The following is a 19,206-nucleotide window of genomic DNA, read 5'->3' on the forward strand; positions in this document are numbered from 1 at the left end:
AAAGAACATAGTGTTGCAGGAGGTGTAAAAAGTACATTTGCTCAACATTTCATCACCAGTCAAGCCTGCTTTCAGTTACATACTCCATCTATGCTAAGGGTCTGTATTTCTCATATGCTGATGGTGACATTTTCAGATTTCTTTTCGACTGGATGTGGTGCAGCTGCTCCCACATTCAATGATATGAAACTTGATGATGTGCCACCCTCCTTTTGCAGTTGTACCACATAAGTAGAACAACACAGATGGATGTATGCTGCCTTATGATATGGTCTCTTGCCTTAACAATAGATTTTTCCTTAGCAGCAGGTAAAGCAAGAGGTTCATTGTCATAACCACTCATGCTCATTTATGTAAAGTGGCATTACTGAGGTCTGCTGGGGACTGAGCTTCCTAAATGTTAGCTAAATCACAGTTTTTGTATGTTCTCCATGACTCTGAACTGCAATGTGTAGACTACTATCTTGGTAGCCTAGGCTGTAAGGCTCCAATGGCCAACCTGTTGTTGCAATAAAAATGATCAGTATAAGCAGAGATTATTAGATCCATGTAGAAAATGCATGATTTGTGCCTTTGTTCTCATATCAGCCTATGTTTTTGAAAATTAAAAATAAAAATCTTTCAGTAATAGTTTTTTTCTCTTGTATAGACTTCTGAGCTTGTCAGAAGAAGAAATAATGAATGCATCCCAATTCCACCATTGCCTTTACTTGTGAAACAAGCCAAGTCATCCCCTTTAGAACTTAGAGCATTGGCACAAGGTAAAAGGAAGTTCTGTTACTGAGTTCAATGAGGTCAGTCATAAAACATAGGTTATCGCTTTCTGTCTAGTCTTCATTGTTTCATACCTACACATTTTTCTGGAATTTGCTGGAAGTGGGGTAATGTCTTTGGATTAGATTTGGTGATTTACAGTCACCATATCCTTGATTGACCCATTCTGTTCACAGTCCTTTTCAAAGGAACTGACTCTCAAACTCTGCCCTCATCTGGTTTTATAGCTGCAACCGTCTCTTGGGCATTTCTTAAGAAGCTGCTGGTTTCATTTTTTCCATATTCTTCCTCTCCATCATAGCTACGGATTCCATGCATGCAGGAGAGTTGTGCTCCCAACACCTCTTTGCCTTCCATGTTATTGTGCTGTTCTGATTTCTAAGTTACGACAGCTGGACTCTTGATGTAAAAAGGAATATTATAAACATTTGAAAATGTTGTTTTCTTACACTTTTCTGTGTCTAGAAAATTTTATTCTTAGAACGGAGTTTTCTCTATACTGAAATAAAGTACTCCTGAGTATAAGAAAAAAATATTCTTGAAAGTATGTTTCCCCAAGTCATGAGAGCTATTGAAAATGGAAAAGTTCCCTCAGCTCAGTCAGTGAGAACTTAGGAATTGTAATTGCAATATTAAAGGAAACACTAACAGAACATAATAGAAGGAAAACGGTTTAAAAATATTCTTTAATTGAAATGTATTATTTATTAATATTGACAACATATCAAAGGACTTTAAATGAAAAAGCAATGTATTTAAACTAATCACATGAAGTAATTACTTATACATTTATCCATGAAATTGTAAATTTTTTTGCTAAGAAATATTCTTATACCCTAAGTGAAAAAACCTTATTTTGACAGATTTGTGGAAGCAAATTGTTTGGGACTTTGAATACAACAATTTTGGTCTAACCTCTGGATCAGAATATCTTTAACTTCAGACTGCTGAAAGCTGAGATGAGACATTGGGGAAGTGTAGCTTTTATGTTCATGCCCTGTGCATCTTGTAGATATTATGTGTTTAGGTTAACAAAGTTTTATTTGGGCCAGTAAACTGTATTTATTCTACTAAGAATTACCCTTCACATATATGTGTATATATATGTAAAACCTGGTTGCAATAAAATATTTTTTGATGCAAAAAAAAGTATCAACAGTAATTTCCTACTATTTATGCTCTTCCCATTCCTGTCATGGTTTCAAAACTATGCTATAAACTACATGATACATGATAAGACTTGCACTTCTCTCTTTAAGTATCTCCAGCTCCTTGGCACTAACATCATCTTCATGTCACACTAATTTGAAATCTTTTAGACTACTCTTCATGCTTCCCTGCTGTTTCAGGTTCTCTTCCTCTAGTTTCTATGTCTTCTCATTCTTGAGAGTCCTATACTTTCCTGGCTTCAGTCTGTCTTTCATCAGCAGGCGTTTGGATTCCACCTCTTTCAACACTCATTGCCACAACTGTCTCCACTCCATACAGTGATCTGCTCCTAGAATTACTTTTGAGTCTGTCTACATCATTCAGTTACTTACATCTGCCAAATCACTGCCTACTATTTTTGACCAAATTTTGAAGTAAATTTATGATACCTTTGAGGAGATAAAGAGAAAGCTAGTGAAATGGAGTTGATAAAAGATATGTATTTCAACCATACACAGTGTAAACTACTTTTCAAGAGTCAGTGCATAACCTTGGCTTCTTCTGGGCCATGACTATGACTTAAAATGGATCTCCCTTGCTCTAGAACATGACACAACTTTGACAACAGAAGTGGAGTTCATGCTGGTTGCAAGAAGCTATATCAGAGGAGCAACATGAGTCATTTCCTTAAGAAGAGGCATGGATTATGCTTGGCTCTACCATCAGTCCATCCAGCTTGTTCATGTCCTCTGCTGCTCTTGTTCAAAAATCAGAAGTTGGGTCACTCTTACTTCTTTGGTGGAAGGTAAGAAGACTTCAGTTCTACTGGTGACCTGGGACACCATCCACTTCTATTTGCTGTATTATGCAATATTATTTTTATCCTGTGCTTGATAGCTCAGTCAAAAGACTGCCACTTCTTTAAGTTTCCCATTGAAGTTCTGGTACTTTCTGGCTCTGCTCATATTAATAAATTAAATTCCTTAGACCAGTACTTATTTCTGTACTCTTAAAAATAGAGTAGCTACATACTAGGTGACTACTGGAAATGGTTCTTGGAAATTTTAACTCCTGAACCATTACAGTTTAACTGTTGTAGCTATCTAGCCAAGAAAAGTAGCATTTCTTAGCCTGGTTTCTTAAAGACAATAAGCTTATGCAGTCAAGCTGTCTGTCTGTTTATTGAGCTTCCTATTCCTCACCTAACAGTTTTTGAATTCTAAGAGTGATTCCAAATAAGTCTGACAGATAAGTAAATCTCAAAGACAATTAAGCTAGTAGAAGTTTTGAGAAAATTAACAGAGAGTAAAAGTTTTGAGAAAATTAGCAGAGAGGAAGACCAAGAACTCTCTCTCACTGAGGATGAGCTCAGCCGCCTTACTATCTATTTAAGAATAACTCTGTGACCAGTCAGTGCCCATGTAGCTGCTAACAAGCCACAGCTCATGCTGTCTCTCCCAGTGGAGGTTTCAAAGGGAGACAAAAGGAGCTATAATTATTATAATGAGGTAAGCAACAGGGAGAGAGATTGGGATAAAGGTTACAAATCTACTGGAAGACATGCTTTTGCAGTTTTGCTGCTCCTGGGGAAAATTGTCTTCCTTCTTTTTAGATACTTTTCTTTCATAAGGAATGGATTATTTCTGTGACTTGCTTTTATCAGAGTTTCTCTTACAATTTTAGGTGTCAAGTTTTTAGGTGTCAGTATCTATTTCACTCATCAGAGTTTTCATGCAGACATTTTCATACTGACTGATAGCTCTAATATATCTGCAGCTACAAATAGAGAAAACGTTCTTATGATACCATAGCATAATAATCAGTGTGATCCTGGACTGCATGCAGCTGCTGTCATGATTCTTAGCTGTAAACAAATGACACTGTTTTTTGAGGCCACAAGACGGTGTCTTAAGTTATTTTTCTTTATTGCTTTAAAGTGAATCTTTAAGAAACATCAAGAAGTTTTGCAGCGTAAAGTGGACACGCTGCAGATAATGCAATAAATGAATGAAAATACAAATAACTGAAATAAGGACTTCAATCTGGTTTACAAAAGAGCAAGAACAACTAATGGTTTTAAATTTACTCAGTAGGAAATGAGAGAAAAACACAGAGAGGAGAGGAATGCAAAAAGGATCAGTGGAGCAAATATTGCAGAATATACAAAAGAATATCTGTAATGTTCTAATAACATTGTGGTTGGTAATTATTGATAGCTACAATAATGTAACAGCAAGGAGTCGTTGCCAGGAGTGGGACCTAAGGTATTACATCATGTTGAATCATAGGGAATGAAGTCTGTTGCTGTGTCAAACCCTTTCAGTGATTTCAGCTAAAGGTGAAAATACAACAGGGGTACTGAGGGTTTGCTAGAGGTTTTTATCCAGCAAAACCCAGCATTGAGTGAATAATGTGCAAGGAGACTCCATGCAGACAAGTGCCCGAGTGCTCGTTCATTCTGCAGCGCTGCCTCCTGCGGTCACCACCCCCGGCAACTGCAAAACTACAGAACTGGGCTGCCTTTATGTGGTTTGATATTTTAAGTCATCTGTGTTTTAATTGTATGATGGAGGATAAAGATAATTGTAGAGGGCAACAGTGATTTTGAGAGTATGCAGGGCTACTTATTTACTGTTTCTTCACTACATGCAGAGGAAATCATACAGTCATTCCCTTTGGCTTAGAACAAGGGAAAATGACTGTCAAATACACAAGTATTTTCAAGTATTGTCTGCCTTCAGCTATAGAATGGGTGATTTCAGTCTTAGGATACATTTTTTAAAAATTGTTTTAAGTGATTTCAGAGGCCAAGGAGCTCACACCTTTTTCAAGATTAGGTTAAGACTTGGATATCTGGCTAGAAAGCTTTGGGTCATGATAGCTATACCTGGTATATCTCTTAGTTTTATTTGTGTGCATTTCTGCAAGTACATATCACTATGGAAAAAAGCTAGGCTAAGACAAAAATTTCTACTTTTAGATACTATGTTCTGCAGTGGGTGTAATTAACAGCCTTATTTTCAGAAATACAGAACCATAAAATCCTAGATAATTTTAGCCGTTAGAAAGGCTGATAGGAGTCACAGTTACAGTGGGAGCATGTTGTGGTCAATGCCAGCCATCGCCCAACTGGATCTTGGAGAAAAATCAAAAACCTGAATGTATAGTCATGTACTGCTGAGCAGAGGTTCAGCTTAGTAGCTGTACAATAAATGGCTGAAAAGCAATTTTTTTTTTATAAAGAGGAGTTAAACATATACAACAGTTTCTATGATGATTAGTAAATATACCTCTCCCCATCTGCTCTGAAGGAATGGTTGGCATGGCATTTTCTGTGCACTTTGCCACACAAACCCACAGGAGCAGCTGAAAGCTGCAAATCTTGGCTCTGCTAAGCAATCCACTGGAATCCATGTGGATTTGTGGAATGCTTTTTTTTACATACCCCAGGCAGCTTGGCCTCATGTATTGATAGCAGGTGGAAAATCATTTCTCTTTTCTCATCTTTGAACATGAGAGCCTTTTTCAAGAGGGGGGAAAAAAAAAAAAAAAGTATCCTCACACTTTTATTTTAAAAGACTGCATTTGAAAGATCTTCAACAAGGATAACAAGGACAACAACAAGGACAACACAGTTCCTAGACTGTGTGTCAAAATATAGCTAGCTGTGGCCAAAAATATTGGGCCACTAGGATTTCTGTCTCTGTTCAGCAAGGGTGATCTTTCCACCCACACAATGAAATTTTGTATATTTTTAACAACTTTGCAGCTGCTGTCGTCATGAATATCCCTTAGTTGCTGTTCAGAGACAGATTTGCTGATAACCATATTCAAAGAGGAGGGGCAGTGTTAGACTCATGAGGAGCCTAAGGAGAAAGAAGAGCATGGGCCTCTCCCTCCTTTCACCCACACACTGAATGATTTGGATTTCTTCGTAACTTAACCCAGCAGGATGCAACCATGTACTGGGTTTGGGGCTCAGACTGGCTGCTTTTTTCCTAACACCTGCTCTGGCCAAGAAAATGCTTCTTCTTTTCATTATCAGTAGGCAGTGAGATTAGAATGGCATGACAGCTGGATTTATTTATTGGGAGTTTATGACCCATGTTTTGATTTGAAACACAAACAAAATCTAAACCCAGACTGTTGAGTTTGCCTGATTTTGTTTCAGATTTTATGGACTATCTTGGCTTTGTTGAATGATATATGAAACCATCAAGCCTCTTGTGCTGAAGTCTGAGTTTGTAAACCCACACCTTTGAAAGGAATGAGTGAGCACAAGGAATGTGTTGTGTATCTTTCTTAAAGCCTTACAGAATATTGAGGTAATCCTTAATGTGTGCTTTACTATTAATGAGGTGGGCATCTTCCATATATAGAAAAATAGAGGAATTTTGGCTGTGAGGTACAGCAGGTAAACCAACAACACATTAAAGCAAGTTGTACCAGATTTCAAGTTGAGAAGTCATGCAATAGAATCCTTAGAATAAATTAACAGATAATAATTAAGAGTCCTATCGAATCTATTTGTTGCCTTATGTAAAAAAACATACCCAGCTCTGAATCATGGCATTCTATTTAAGCAGCACATTTTCTATTCTAGATGATGAATTAAGATATTGTCTCTGTTCTAAAACTGGATCACTGTGTCAGCTTTGCCTTTGTCATTGTACGGCTCAGCTGTAGCTCTCGTGTGTTCAGGCATTTCTCTGTAGGACGCAGTTGGAGTCGAGGATCACGTTGACAGAAACATATGCGGAACCGTCAGCCATTAAATCTCTTAGTCAGAATTTTCTGGCAGACACAGACAAAAGTTGTAGCAGGCTTTCTGCATTCTTCATGGAAGCAGACTTCCAGTTTTGTGTGGGGCTAAGAGCACTGAGTGGCACACCACAGTCTGCAAGAGAAAGTACTTGGATTTCAAATGCTTTCTCAGACTTATATTATTATTAACCCAGTTTTTCAGTAGTGGCTATTTATATTTAGGGAACTAAACCCCTATATTTAAATGCTCAATGGGAAACTCTTCTGCATGTAAAATACTGATTCATGTTGCTAGTTAAAGCTTCCTTAAAGTTTTATGCTTATGCTTGCATCTCTCTATGGTATTTCTGAGAGTCCTAAGGGCAAGAGTTCTCTTGCCGACCCTGAAAAATCATTAAGTATCACCATGACATAGTGATTTTGCTTTAAAAAAGGACTTTGCATGCTTGCCTCCCACTTAAATGGCTGAAATACATTTATGGTGAGATCCTGGCCTTATTTGGTTTGCTAGGGTGATTTTTGCCATTGATGGCAACACAACAATATTTGATCATTTGATCAGGTTATGTTTATACGGCATAGTGTAGCTCTGTCGGCTAACTGAATACTAGCTGGGTAGTCTGCATGAGCTAATGAGCTTTGTTTTTTTGTGGGAGAAACCATAGTATCTCTGAACAGTTGTGCATTATGTGATGTAGAAATACAGATTTACAGAAATACAGGTGTTCAGTCAGATTAGGAAGCTGGGTGATTATTATCAATACACAAGACCAAGTACAGAATGGTACTCTGTTGAAAACTCAAGGATGGGCTATGAATCAGAAAGGCAGAATATCCTTCAGAATTGTTTAGGAGGAAGACAATTTGGATTTACATTGTTAAGGTTTTGTGAGATGCTGCAGAAGGAGGCCGCTTGGTGTGCACTTGTCTCTTTGGTCTGATCTGTTCTGCAAATGTAAAAAGCCAAGCAGGGATGTTTTTAAGGTATCAGCAGCTGACCAGGACTCAGGCAAATTTCACTATGACACTGCACACTAAGGCAATTCTGGTATTGTCTTTAAAGGAAGCAAGAAGAGGCTGGTAAACAGATGCTCTGATTAATGAATATTATGCATTCTCAGAACGATAGTGGGATAGCAAAGTAACATCTTGAAGTGGAAGGGCTTGTTAATTTGTAAATCATAAAGGAGAATTTATCTCTTGCTGTACATTTATCACTGGGTAGGCTGGTGGTAATGCCAGTTATAAAGCAGAGCAGACAATGATTTTTCTTGCTTTATAGAATATTTAAATGGCTTCCATTTGTGATGGGTGACTGCTCAGAACTGGACACCCTTCATATAAATAAATCAGTATGTAGTGAGGCAACTGTTTCAAGAAAAATGGTATTTTTTTTGGCAGGGGAAGGAACTCACTGTATTACGTCAACAAGTGGTTCTTATCTTCACGTTTTCACCCTCTCTTTTTTAGGGTGTCTTTAAAGACTTCTACACAGTCTCCAAACCAGCTATTCAAAGAAGAAGAACTTTAACAGAGTGCCATGTCAGTCATATCAAAACAAAGAGAAGCAAAGAGGGCTCCAAGCCAACCAGTTGCTACTGCAGTTGGTCCAGCAGCTGGATGTTAAGTAAAGAGTGGAGTTAAAAACAGGGCTGGGGCTCAACTTTCTGTCCATGCATTCAACTGTGTTTTCATGCTAAAATTGCTTCTTCCAATGCAGATTGACATTAAGATGTTGTGATAATCTAGACATGGCTTTAAAATAATAGAAATTATGCATTTTGCATGTTTACACCGTAAGTGTATTTGGATATATTTACTCTGCTCTGCATTCAGAGTTAGACTGCTGTGTAGCTAGAGATATATGCAGATATTTTACATGTGTCATTTAATTTCTGTATTTTTTGGATAGGTGAATGCATGTACACTGACTCTGAAACTTTTGAAAAGCTTCCAATATTCTGAAAGTGTTGAAACTCAATTGAATTAGGTGGAGTAATTTTTCCTTTATCTCAGTTTAGAGTAAATATTTTTCTCTCACAGAAGTCAAATCTTTGATTTCAACAGGGTAAGAGTGTATGTCTGTGGGTCTGATTCAGAAAAGTACATAGTTAAAACTATTCCTTTTCCTCAAAACCTGTTTTTAGATACCATGGTGTTAGTGTTGCTTTAACTGGGCCAGTGTTTGATCCACTGTTTCTAGCTGAGCAAGAAAAGGAATAATAGATCATCAGTCTGTAATAACTCACGATTCTGTGTAATTCTCCCAAGGTCTGATGGCTCTGTACACAATATCAGCATCATAGTGCCTGTCCCTTTAGAATTTGTTTTGTGATTTTACTAAAACACAGTCACAACTGCACAGAAAGATGCCATATTTCTATTTAATTTTTGAAATACTAAGTCTGAGAGCTAAATTTGAACTCTATTCCTTCGTTGTCTGAGTTTTATTAACAGACATTCAGGTTTTGTTTATGCATGGGATACAATACAATTTTTCTTTCAGTTGAGTAAAGTTATGGTGAAAAGGAGTACCTAGAGCAAGGCCTGAGATAAGGCAAGTGTCCAGATGAGATGAAGTATGAAAAAAATATCGTCACTTTTACAAATGATCTGATCCCATGGGGCCAAGAGTGTTATGGAATATCATAGTAGCAAGCTGACTCTTAGCTTCTAGCTTTAGTAGGCCACTAATACCAAAAAATCAGCCCCTCCTTACATAATTCAGTCATTTCATACCAGGTGAATACAGGAAGAATCCAGGGTTACAAAAATCCCCCTGTAACATAGAAAAAAAAAGAGTAGAAAAAGCTTAATCTAAACTGGTTGTCACATTGCTCAGAATCCAAAGCTCGTTTTTGTATATTGTGCTAAGATGAGCTGCCAGCACCAGTGACACGGTGACTTTTAGATGCATGTTTATGCATGATTATTTAGGTGATGAGCAGAAAATAGCTAAGACCCTGGTCTTGAATTAAGCTGTGTGTGGATGGATGCCCCCCTAAGCTTGTAGTACACAGCTTCATGTACACTGTGCCATTAAAGGATTTGTAAGTCAAGAACAAATATTAGCTTTAAAAATTCACTTACTGATGGTAAAGGCATTACCCATTTGGATTAACAAATAAATGTTTTCTCTTATGACAGAGATGTGAAATTTTGGTTGGTTACAAAGAAGGTTTTCCTGTATGTTACTAACCATTGATTCTCTGAACACCGAATGTCAAATTCATTAGCATGGGTTTATCTACTGAAAATGGGCGAGGAGGAGGAAATATGCATTCCCTAATAGAATTAGTAACTACACAGTGGTTTGCAAAACGAGCTCAGAATACATGATACTGCTATTTGGCCTAATCTTTTGGGACACGACAAGTTCCAGGGTATTGATCATTTCAGATTAAATTTAGCTTTTAAATTTGAATTGGTCCCTCCAGCTCTGCTGTCAGATTAACAGCAGCAATAAGAAAGATCTCTTCCCTTCTTAGGTAAGAAACATTCAGGCAGCGTTTTAACCCATCCCCCAAACACAGCACTGTTACTTTCATAGCATTAACTGCATGATGACTGTGGGTAAAATTGTATTTGAAGTACTCTGGGGTTTGTGCTGGCCATTTCCTTTTGATTTTGCAAATCAAATCTGCGTAGTTGGGATCAAACTTCTCGGCTGACTGGATTAAAAGATGAGACATTTGCATGAGGGAAATAGATTATGCACATTCTCAGATCTGAAAAATGTCAAACTATTCAATTCCAGCTGTATTCAAGTATGTCTGAGAGCAGGATTTGCTCCACAACTGCAAGCTTTTAATATTGTACCATACTTTCTGTGTATGATTTTCTAGAAAGTCATACATCTAGAGGTAAAACACTGCCTGTGGCAACTAGTCCACTCAGAGGCTCAGGAAGAGGTCTGTCTGACTGTCCAAACTTGGGGTGCAGTGCACACTCTGTGTGATGTACAGCCTGGCACTGGGGCAGGGAGGGCAGCGACTATACAGGAAGGCAGCAGAGGCAGGCGCTCTGCTGCTTCCTGCGCTCCCCAGGCGTTGCCTTCAGTTGGAGGAACCTCAGCAGATCAACTCTTTCAGCTGATGCACAGAGCAGAAGGGATTCCTTCTGCTGTTTGCTGAGTGCTCAATCCACCCTATTCTGACCAGACACTGACACAGAGTTTTGATATTTAATACATATGGAGAGATTGCCAAGTTTTACTGCTCGTTAGCTACAAACTATCAACAGGGAAACAATCTGTCTATCACATACCTCCTTAGGTGAGACTGAGACATGGCACTTGTAAGTGATATAGTAGCGTAGGTGTTTGCCACTAAAATGGGTAAGTGACTTAGAAGCAGTACTTAGTCTATAAGTAAATAAAATAGCAAAATAGTTACGGAGGTGCACATTGTTCCAAGGAACACATGGCACTGACTGAGAACATGGTAACTATGATGCAGAGAATAAAGTATAATAAATTTCTCTCTCTGCTTCTTTTCCAGTTGTAAACATGGCCTCATATCCCACCCCCCCCAACCTCCTTCACTGCCCCACAAATATCTTAATCTATGGTGTCAGTGCTCCATAGCCTTCCTCCTTTGGCATCTACGGTAGTAAGATAACCTGGTCACTTCACTGGCACACTCCAAAGCCAGTAGTTTACACCCCCCTGAGGGAAGGAAATTGGATCAAGAAGATATTTATAGATTATTCTGATGGAATTTCTGATTGATTTGGAAAAACACAACTAGGAATTAAACATGAAACAGTTGTACTTTTCTTCTTCTCTTGCAAAAGACCTAGACTGCAAAAAGAGACATTCAAAATTGTGGACTGTCAGAATGAAAGTTGCCTGCACATTTTTAATTCTGTTCCTCTGTAGTTATGCATTATGAAAGGAGAATTCTTTCTGAGCCGTTCCCACAGCCTGTTCCTATGAAGGTTGTCAGACTAGATGATCAAGATGAGCCCTTCTAGTTTTGTAACCTATAGAGTTCTGATGCAAAACGACATGATCGCACACCATTTTCCCCTCAGCTATGCCTACTTCAGTGCACCAGGTAGATCTGTACTGTGGCTGAATTAGTTTGCTGTCTTCGGAATAACTGTTCCATTTGTTGGATAATTTGTGAGATATATAGGGTGGAATGGGTAAGCTTAAAAAAAAAATTAGAAAAGGACAGTGACTGTAGGAAATTATACTCTATCCTTGACTCTGTCATATAGTTTCTCTGTAGTGTAAATTTAGACTGTGTTTTCACATGCAGTTATTGATTTCTGAAGATGTAAGTTCAGTTGCTGACAACTTTATTGGAAATGCTGAGCATTTAAATTTGCAATTAAAAGCAAAATCATGTGTTTTGTACACAGATGATAGCACAGAATGATAAATTCTTTGCAGAAGTGCTTGAAATTTGGAATCCAAATTAGTGCGGAATTCTGATATTTGTGTATGTGACAATGAGAATTCCAGATCACCACAATGATACAAAGATAAGTTCAATAATGTCTGTGAAGAGCTACAAATTCTGGACAAATAGAAGAATTACACAAGGAGGTAAATAACTGTGTGTTCTGAACAGAGACCGATTGATGTGCCATAAATAAGACAGTACCACACAACCATTCATGACGATAAAGTAAAATAGGAAATAACTGTTCATTCTTCTACTGCATTAAATAAGAAATGCTTCTATAGAAAGTGGATCTAATTTATGAAAGAATATTTTAAAGTATATGAAAATGAGTGTATATGATTTTCATACACATTTTAAAGATGTATAAAGTTAGATAAAAGCTCAAGTTTTTGGCTTATATAAATTGTCTGCCACTTTCAGATAACTTATATTAGACAGAGATCTTGACTGATCACTCACATGCCTGAGAACACTATTCACTGTGCTTTAAAATCAATAATAGCAAAGTACCACTAGAATAAATTAAAAGGGGTTAATGTGCACCATAAAGTAACATGAAGCACTTTATTCTCAAGCTGACTTTTGGGTCTATATATTGTATTCCCTGGCTCATCATCTGGGGAACACTGATCAGAAATGCTTTTAAGGTAACATACCTAGAATTTTAGGGTTATATAATTCCCCACCCACTGTGAGCATTTCCCTCGATAGTTGAGTAGCTTTTTTGAACCTCTGCAGTGTTATGTCAGTCCCCTTGGCACAGGCAGGTGTGAAGCGTTCCAAGAAAATGACTGCAGTCTTACAGCACATAGGCATGTGTTGTGATCCTGGAACACGTGGTTTTGAATCAGCCATACTACTGGTGAATAAAAGGGAAAACTACAGCTGGTTAAATAAACCCTTAAACTGGAGGAATGGGGGATACTTGTGAGAAAATTTAACCTGTTCTGCTTTGCAAACAGAAGTTCTTGTGACCAGCAACTCTAAGGTCTACAGTGTTTTCAAAGGTAGTAGAAGAAGACTAGACAGAAACATCTAGTCATTGCTACAGGTAATAGCTCAAAGGGGTGCAAACATACACCTTGCACGGAGATATTTTCCAAACCTGTATCAGATTAATGAATTCTAGTGCAAGGACTAAAGCATAGTTCTCTGGGGAGTAAAGTCACTCGTAGCAATGGCTCAATAGTCAGTTTAATAAAGGAATAAAAAATTTGATCAGTTAGAAAACCCAGATTAGATTCTCTGTTCTAAATATGGGGACCTCTGAGATGGTAGGAAGAATTTGATTCTTCCTACACTGAAAGAATACTGCTGTTAAGCTGTAGCTGTGTTTTTTGAACTGCAAGATTCACCAAAGAAGGGTTTTGGAAGATGCATCTGATTTATCAGTTTACTACGCTAACATTAATTTGATAGGTGTGATGCATCAACACAGTATTATGAGCTTAAGATAAATTATAGTACTCTTTTTCATCAAGCAACAAACTGCAGTGACATATTGCACAAAGCTCAGTGTGTTCAGTCACTAGGCATTTGTGCCTGCTGCCTAAAATAGAATGTCTTTCTGTGATGGGTTAATCCCTCTTTGGCTCTGGTCCTGGGTAGATTACTAGTTATAGCATGCTATGAAAGACTGCTGTGTAAGGCAAGCATTTCACTTAAGTCACCACATTCTGTGGACAGTAGAATTTTTTTGTATATCTGCTAGAAATGTGGGGAATAATTTCATTGTCTTTTTTCATAATTTTCAATCTATGCTTTAATATTTTTTTTTATTTATTATGTATTGGAATGTTCTTAATCCTGGTATATTTTGAATAATAGGGAAGAAATCAGTCTTTGATTTTACCCAGGAGTTCTAATCAGTGTGTGTTCATAATTAGAGAACAAAATGTATTTGGTCATTCTGTATCACTTCTGGGAGTCTAAACTTTATAACAAGACTGCAGTGATAACTGCAGTCTACACTCACCTGAAGGTCAATAAGTATCAGAACTTGGCAAAGGAAAAATAATATTCTTCAAACATTTCTTTGTAAGAAAAATGAGTTTATTTCAGCTGAGTTTATGTCCCCATTTGAAGGAGCTTTTCACTGACATTCAATAAATTGAATTTTCCTGAAATGAATGTGTGTAGAAGCCAAGTTATAAACTTTAGAAAGTTTACACTTTTCTGTCCCTTAGATTTAGTGCCAAATAGGAATACATTTAAAGTGTTTGATTTTTAAGATGTGCTAAACACCGATCTTTATCAAACCAGCTCATTTTGAAATGCTCTAGCTTGGTATCCAAATCACTATCCTCATGTACAAGTCAGCAAAATTTTGTTGATTACAATTGTTTAAGCTGCCAGAGCTTGACACTTGGTCAGAGAATGGAAATGTCATTGTGTGACAACCATGAGTAACTGGCGCTCCCAGATACTTTGGGAGATTCATGGGGAAATGTTGAGACATTAGAACAATTAGACATTGCTCAACAGAGATGAAAATGTCACCCCAAAGGCCCTGAGTTACTGTGAATAAAGATAACTCTTGAGGAAATTTGTTAACATTTGTGAACAAAAAGAAGAAAAGACTGTGAAAGAAATCCACTAATACCTGCAATAAATATGGATAACTAAAAGAAGTGGGAAGTGTTGGGTTTTTTTTAATTGGACCTTAATGTCATTGTCATATTTTCTTAATTTCCATTGCATTGCATTTTGGGTTTTAGCACAAAATGGGGGGTGGACTGATCTAGAATATTTGTCAAAAATACATAAACACAATAAGAAACCAAATCAATCTCTAAATCTGAGTTGGCTGGTCAACATGTATCTTTTGCATATAAATCCAAGCTTGCTGTGCCAGAAAAATGTTCAAGCCAGACAAAAGTGAGTTTTGACCCTGAAAGTATGTGCTCCTGAAGGTATGTATCTGCTACACAGATTAGACTGCAGGAGTAAGTCCTGCTGAAAGATGGGGTGTAAAGCCTGCAGGACTTTCAGACTGGACAGGCTCATATGGAAGCAGGTCAGACTTTGAGTATTGTATGAATCATTAAAATAATGCTCAAATTTTATTCCCTTATCCTTGGGGATAAGGAAGTGGGAGATACTTTATGTGGATGATTAATGGTAGCTTACCAATGCCTTTTCAGGCAAACCCCAGATCACTTTTAAACACCAGAAAAGGGGTTATAAAACAAGGTAGTCTGCAAAAGTTTGTAATAGCAATGATTCTGGGGAAGATGCAAACAAAAAATATCAGTGAAATTGGGTAAATCAGAGATTATTTTGGAATATTGAGCAAAAGGTTAAAGTTCAGCTTTCTCAAAGAAGAGAAGGGTCACAATAGTGAATGCTGACATCATATTTTTCAAGGTTGACTAAAGTAGTTGTACTAGAGATATCTGCCAAAATCAACATTGCCATATCACACCTGTCAGAAGCTGCAACATAATTGCCCCGGAGTGAGTCATGTTAACATCCATGTACTCAGCAAACTGAGCAATTATAAACAGGTCTCTGTTCTCCCTGCTGGTCATTATAGTTATTTGTTTAATTTGTTGTTTTGCCTCAATTCTAGTTAATGTGACTTATGAGCACTTAGTGTATACTGGAAAGATAGAGGAGAAAAGTGACTCTGTTGAGGGTCTGGGCAGTTGTCCAAAAATCCTAACTCTATAGTGAGAGACAAAATTGGGTCTGACTCACAGGAAAGAATTACAGGGAGGAATGCTGCTAGCTGGCGTGGAAACAACAACAGTGAAATCAAACAAAAAATTAAGATTGTAAAGGAACCAATCTTTACTTTCTCTAGGGCATGACAGTAAATGCTTCTGTAACAGTCTCAGACATTGCTGACTGTGCTAATATATTTACATGACCAAAAAGCTAATTTTCAGTAGTTTAATTTTACAACATGCACTACTATAGGAATTAGAAAAATACGTATTAACCTCAATATATTATGTGGAAAATGAATCAAATTATGTTCTTAGGAACTTGGTTACCTTTAAGTCCATCCAATATGCAGGTGATGACTTAGATTTTCTGAATAGCAGATGTTCAGAAATTGGGAGACAGAAGCTGGCCAAGAAAGCTGCCTCGGTAGCAGTGCAGGTTATAAATTCAACATGGACAATCTGTTCTCCAAAACAGAGCTAAAGTGATTTAAAAGGTTCATCAAGGTCACTGAAGAATACTATACAGGAGTGCTCCAAAACACCAGCTGTCAGGACTGTCAAGGCTTGCTAATGAACCGTGGAATCTGTAGAAAATAATATTAATGCTAATTGAAGCCTGAATAGCTTGAAGGCCTAGTAGGTGCTAGCTATTGATTTATTTCCTATGATAATATCAGCTACGCAACATGGGGCAATGCCTGTCTACTTACAGTAGTATTTAATCCATTGCTGATGCCATTCATACAAATATCTAGCAGGTTTGAAGCCCTCTTCATGAGATGGGGAGTTTAGTTACATACTTTGCAGATGATGGATCACTTTTTGCTTTTCTAATAAATCCTGAACAGTGGCTTAGCTTCAAAGAAAGCGTGCAAAGTGCCCTTAGTCCAAGAAGAGTTTGCTAGTTAGGGTTTTGTCTGGAGGCTTGTGTGGCTCTGAATAATCTCAGAATTTAATTATCTCTTTCACAACCTGAGTGTGTACTTTGGGGAAAGAGATGGAGGCCTTTTTATAAAAGAAAATGTTGCCTGATAACGTATTTTATAAGGAACCTAACACCAGTTTTGTCTTAGATATGTGAAGGGATGCTAACAGAATCAAGTTCCTCCCTGAAGACAAAGCAGAAATGTTTGAATTCTGGACCTTGAAGGAATTTGGATTTGAGATAAGCACTAAGCTTCCTGTCCCTATAAAGACTGAGGATTTTTAATGCAGAAGTTGAACTCAGAGCACAGGCTGAATTTAAGCATTGAAAAGTAGGTTGTCTACGGGCTGACCACATCAAAAATCAGGTGGCAGTTGAATTGGGGGCTTGGAGAAATGCAGTTTTGAACTTAAGAGCTAGATTTTCCTTAAGTGGCTAATTATGCACCCACATTCATGTCTGCATGGGAAAACAACTCAGAACTCAGCCTAGCTCTGGACCCAGACATGGTCTAAGTGCAGACTTGGGGCACTGAGTTTAACTGAACCAACGAGCCCTACTTCTTGGTTCACGAATCTCTGCACTGTATGGTGTATGTCCCCTATGCTCCCTTTTGAATTCAGTCCCATTTTAAAATTAGGATTTAAATGCCTCTGGGAACAATATTCATGTCTAAACAGCCTGTCTCTCAAGGGATTATATGAAACACATAACAAGCAGGATCAAATTCAACACAATGTGTAGACTGTATGTTGAGAACATTTAGAAAACTTTTATAGAACACCAGTCTGGGTCTTGATAGTCCTCGAGTGCAGAGGTCCAGGCAGTTTGTTCTCCACTTGAAGTTAAATTGTTCCTTTAATTGAGTTTTTTTACTTTATTTTAGAAATTAAATGAACAGATGGTATTTGTGTGGGTATGCAAAAGATCTATAGGAAGGCACTCTCAGTTCTAGGAATGTGGGTCTATCTCCAACAGCCAAGTAGTACAGATCCTCAGAGTCACTTATTAAGTTATTACAAATGAAACACATACTTCTCATGTCATGTCCCTTTGCTACTTGTCTCTGATTGCACTGTACCACCATAGCAAATAAATTCATTTAGTGACAAGTTACAATTTTCCAGATTTATGCTGTGTCGGAATATTCCACATGGTATCTGTACATATTTTCCAATCTAGGCTCTTAAGTAAAACTCTGGGTTTTGAATTGCAATTACTTTCAACTAGCAAGCAATTAAATACAAAATATTGTCTGGTGAGTGTCCCAGCTGCATTTATGCTCTTAAGGTTTTATTTCACACTATAAAGACTGCAAGGTTTGTTAGCTGACCAAATCGTGAATTTTAGAGTAGAATTGTTTTAATTGAGCTATGCAGATTATGCTTTACCAATGTCAGGACAAAACTTTACTAATGTGTCAATAACAAAGTTATGATTGTCTTTATATTATTCTGACATGCTCTGAGAGTAGTTATGAGCTGTTGCTTACAGATATGCAACAGATGTGTCTCAGTCACATATGTCTGATCATGAGCAAAATGAAAATGAAGAAGAAAAGGTTCAAGTCTCAAGGAATTTAAGTTTTAAATAGAGCAGTTCAAAATGCACTGAATGATCCAGGCATGACCAGTGTAAGATCTTGTGTCCTTCCATATTCACATCCATATTTTCAAGCTAACATGAAGAACGTTACCATTCTTTGATACAAATGAGATGACAAAAATTATTTTTCTCGTAAAGATATTGCTTTTAGTACCTCTTTTAGATCACCTGCAGAGCTTTATTTTTTTTACAATGCATGGCTGTAAATAATACAGTGAAATTTAGTTTTTATTCAATTAACTTTTTAGAATTAGTTCAAAGCTAATTAGCTCAATTATCATCTAAACTTTTAATATTTAATTTCCTTAACTTGCTAGAGAAACACCTTCCTTTCAGCCACCAGAAATTCTAAAGTGGCCATTTGAACTGATTTCACTTCTAATGTTCAGCCACCATTGTTGGTTCTTCTCCCAAAAGCATGTAATTTGTCGCAAGCAGTTGGTAACACTGTTAAGACAGTTGCTCCAAGGTCTAGCTTTCTGGTCAAGTAAGAATGCTGCAGAAATGGGAGGTCTGTGTGGCTGAGTAGACTGTATATATAGGTTAAAAGTAGCTGATGCATCAAACAGGTCAGTTTTCATGTGGGACTTTTATGGTGAAGAGACGGAATCTGTTAATGACTGTTGAAGCGTATATTTATAGGAAACGAACCATTTGGAAGCTTGGCTCAAATCATCTCAGTTCCTATTGCAGAGATGGGACATATACAGAAACTATCTAGTGACCAGTGAACCGGGAATGCTCACAAGTTACTCTCTTCTTTTTGACATGATTACATGATTACAGATTTTGATTCAAAATGTCTTTATGTTTTTAGTGAGGTTTCAGGTACTATACGCACTACATGCACTATGTAGAAAGTGAATGGTAACCCACAAAAAAATAAAGTCAATTTAAGAACAGT

The sequence above is a fragment of the Strix aluco genome, chromosome 4, assembly GCF_031877795.1.
Source record: "Strix aluco isolate bStrAlu1 chromosome 4, bStrAlu1.hap1, whole genome shotgun sequence".
Lineage (NCBI taxonomy): Eukaryota > Metazoa > Chordata > Aves > Strigiformes > Strigidae > Strix > Strix aluco.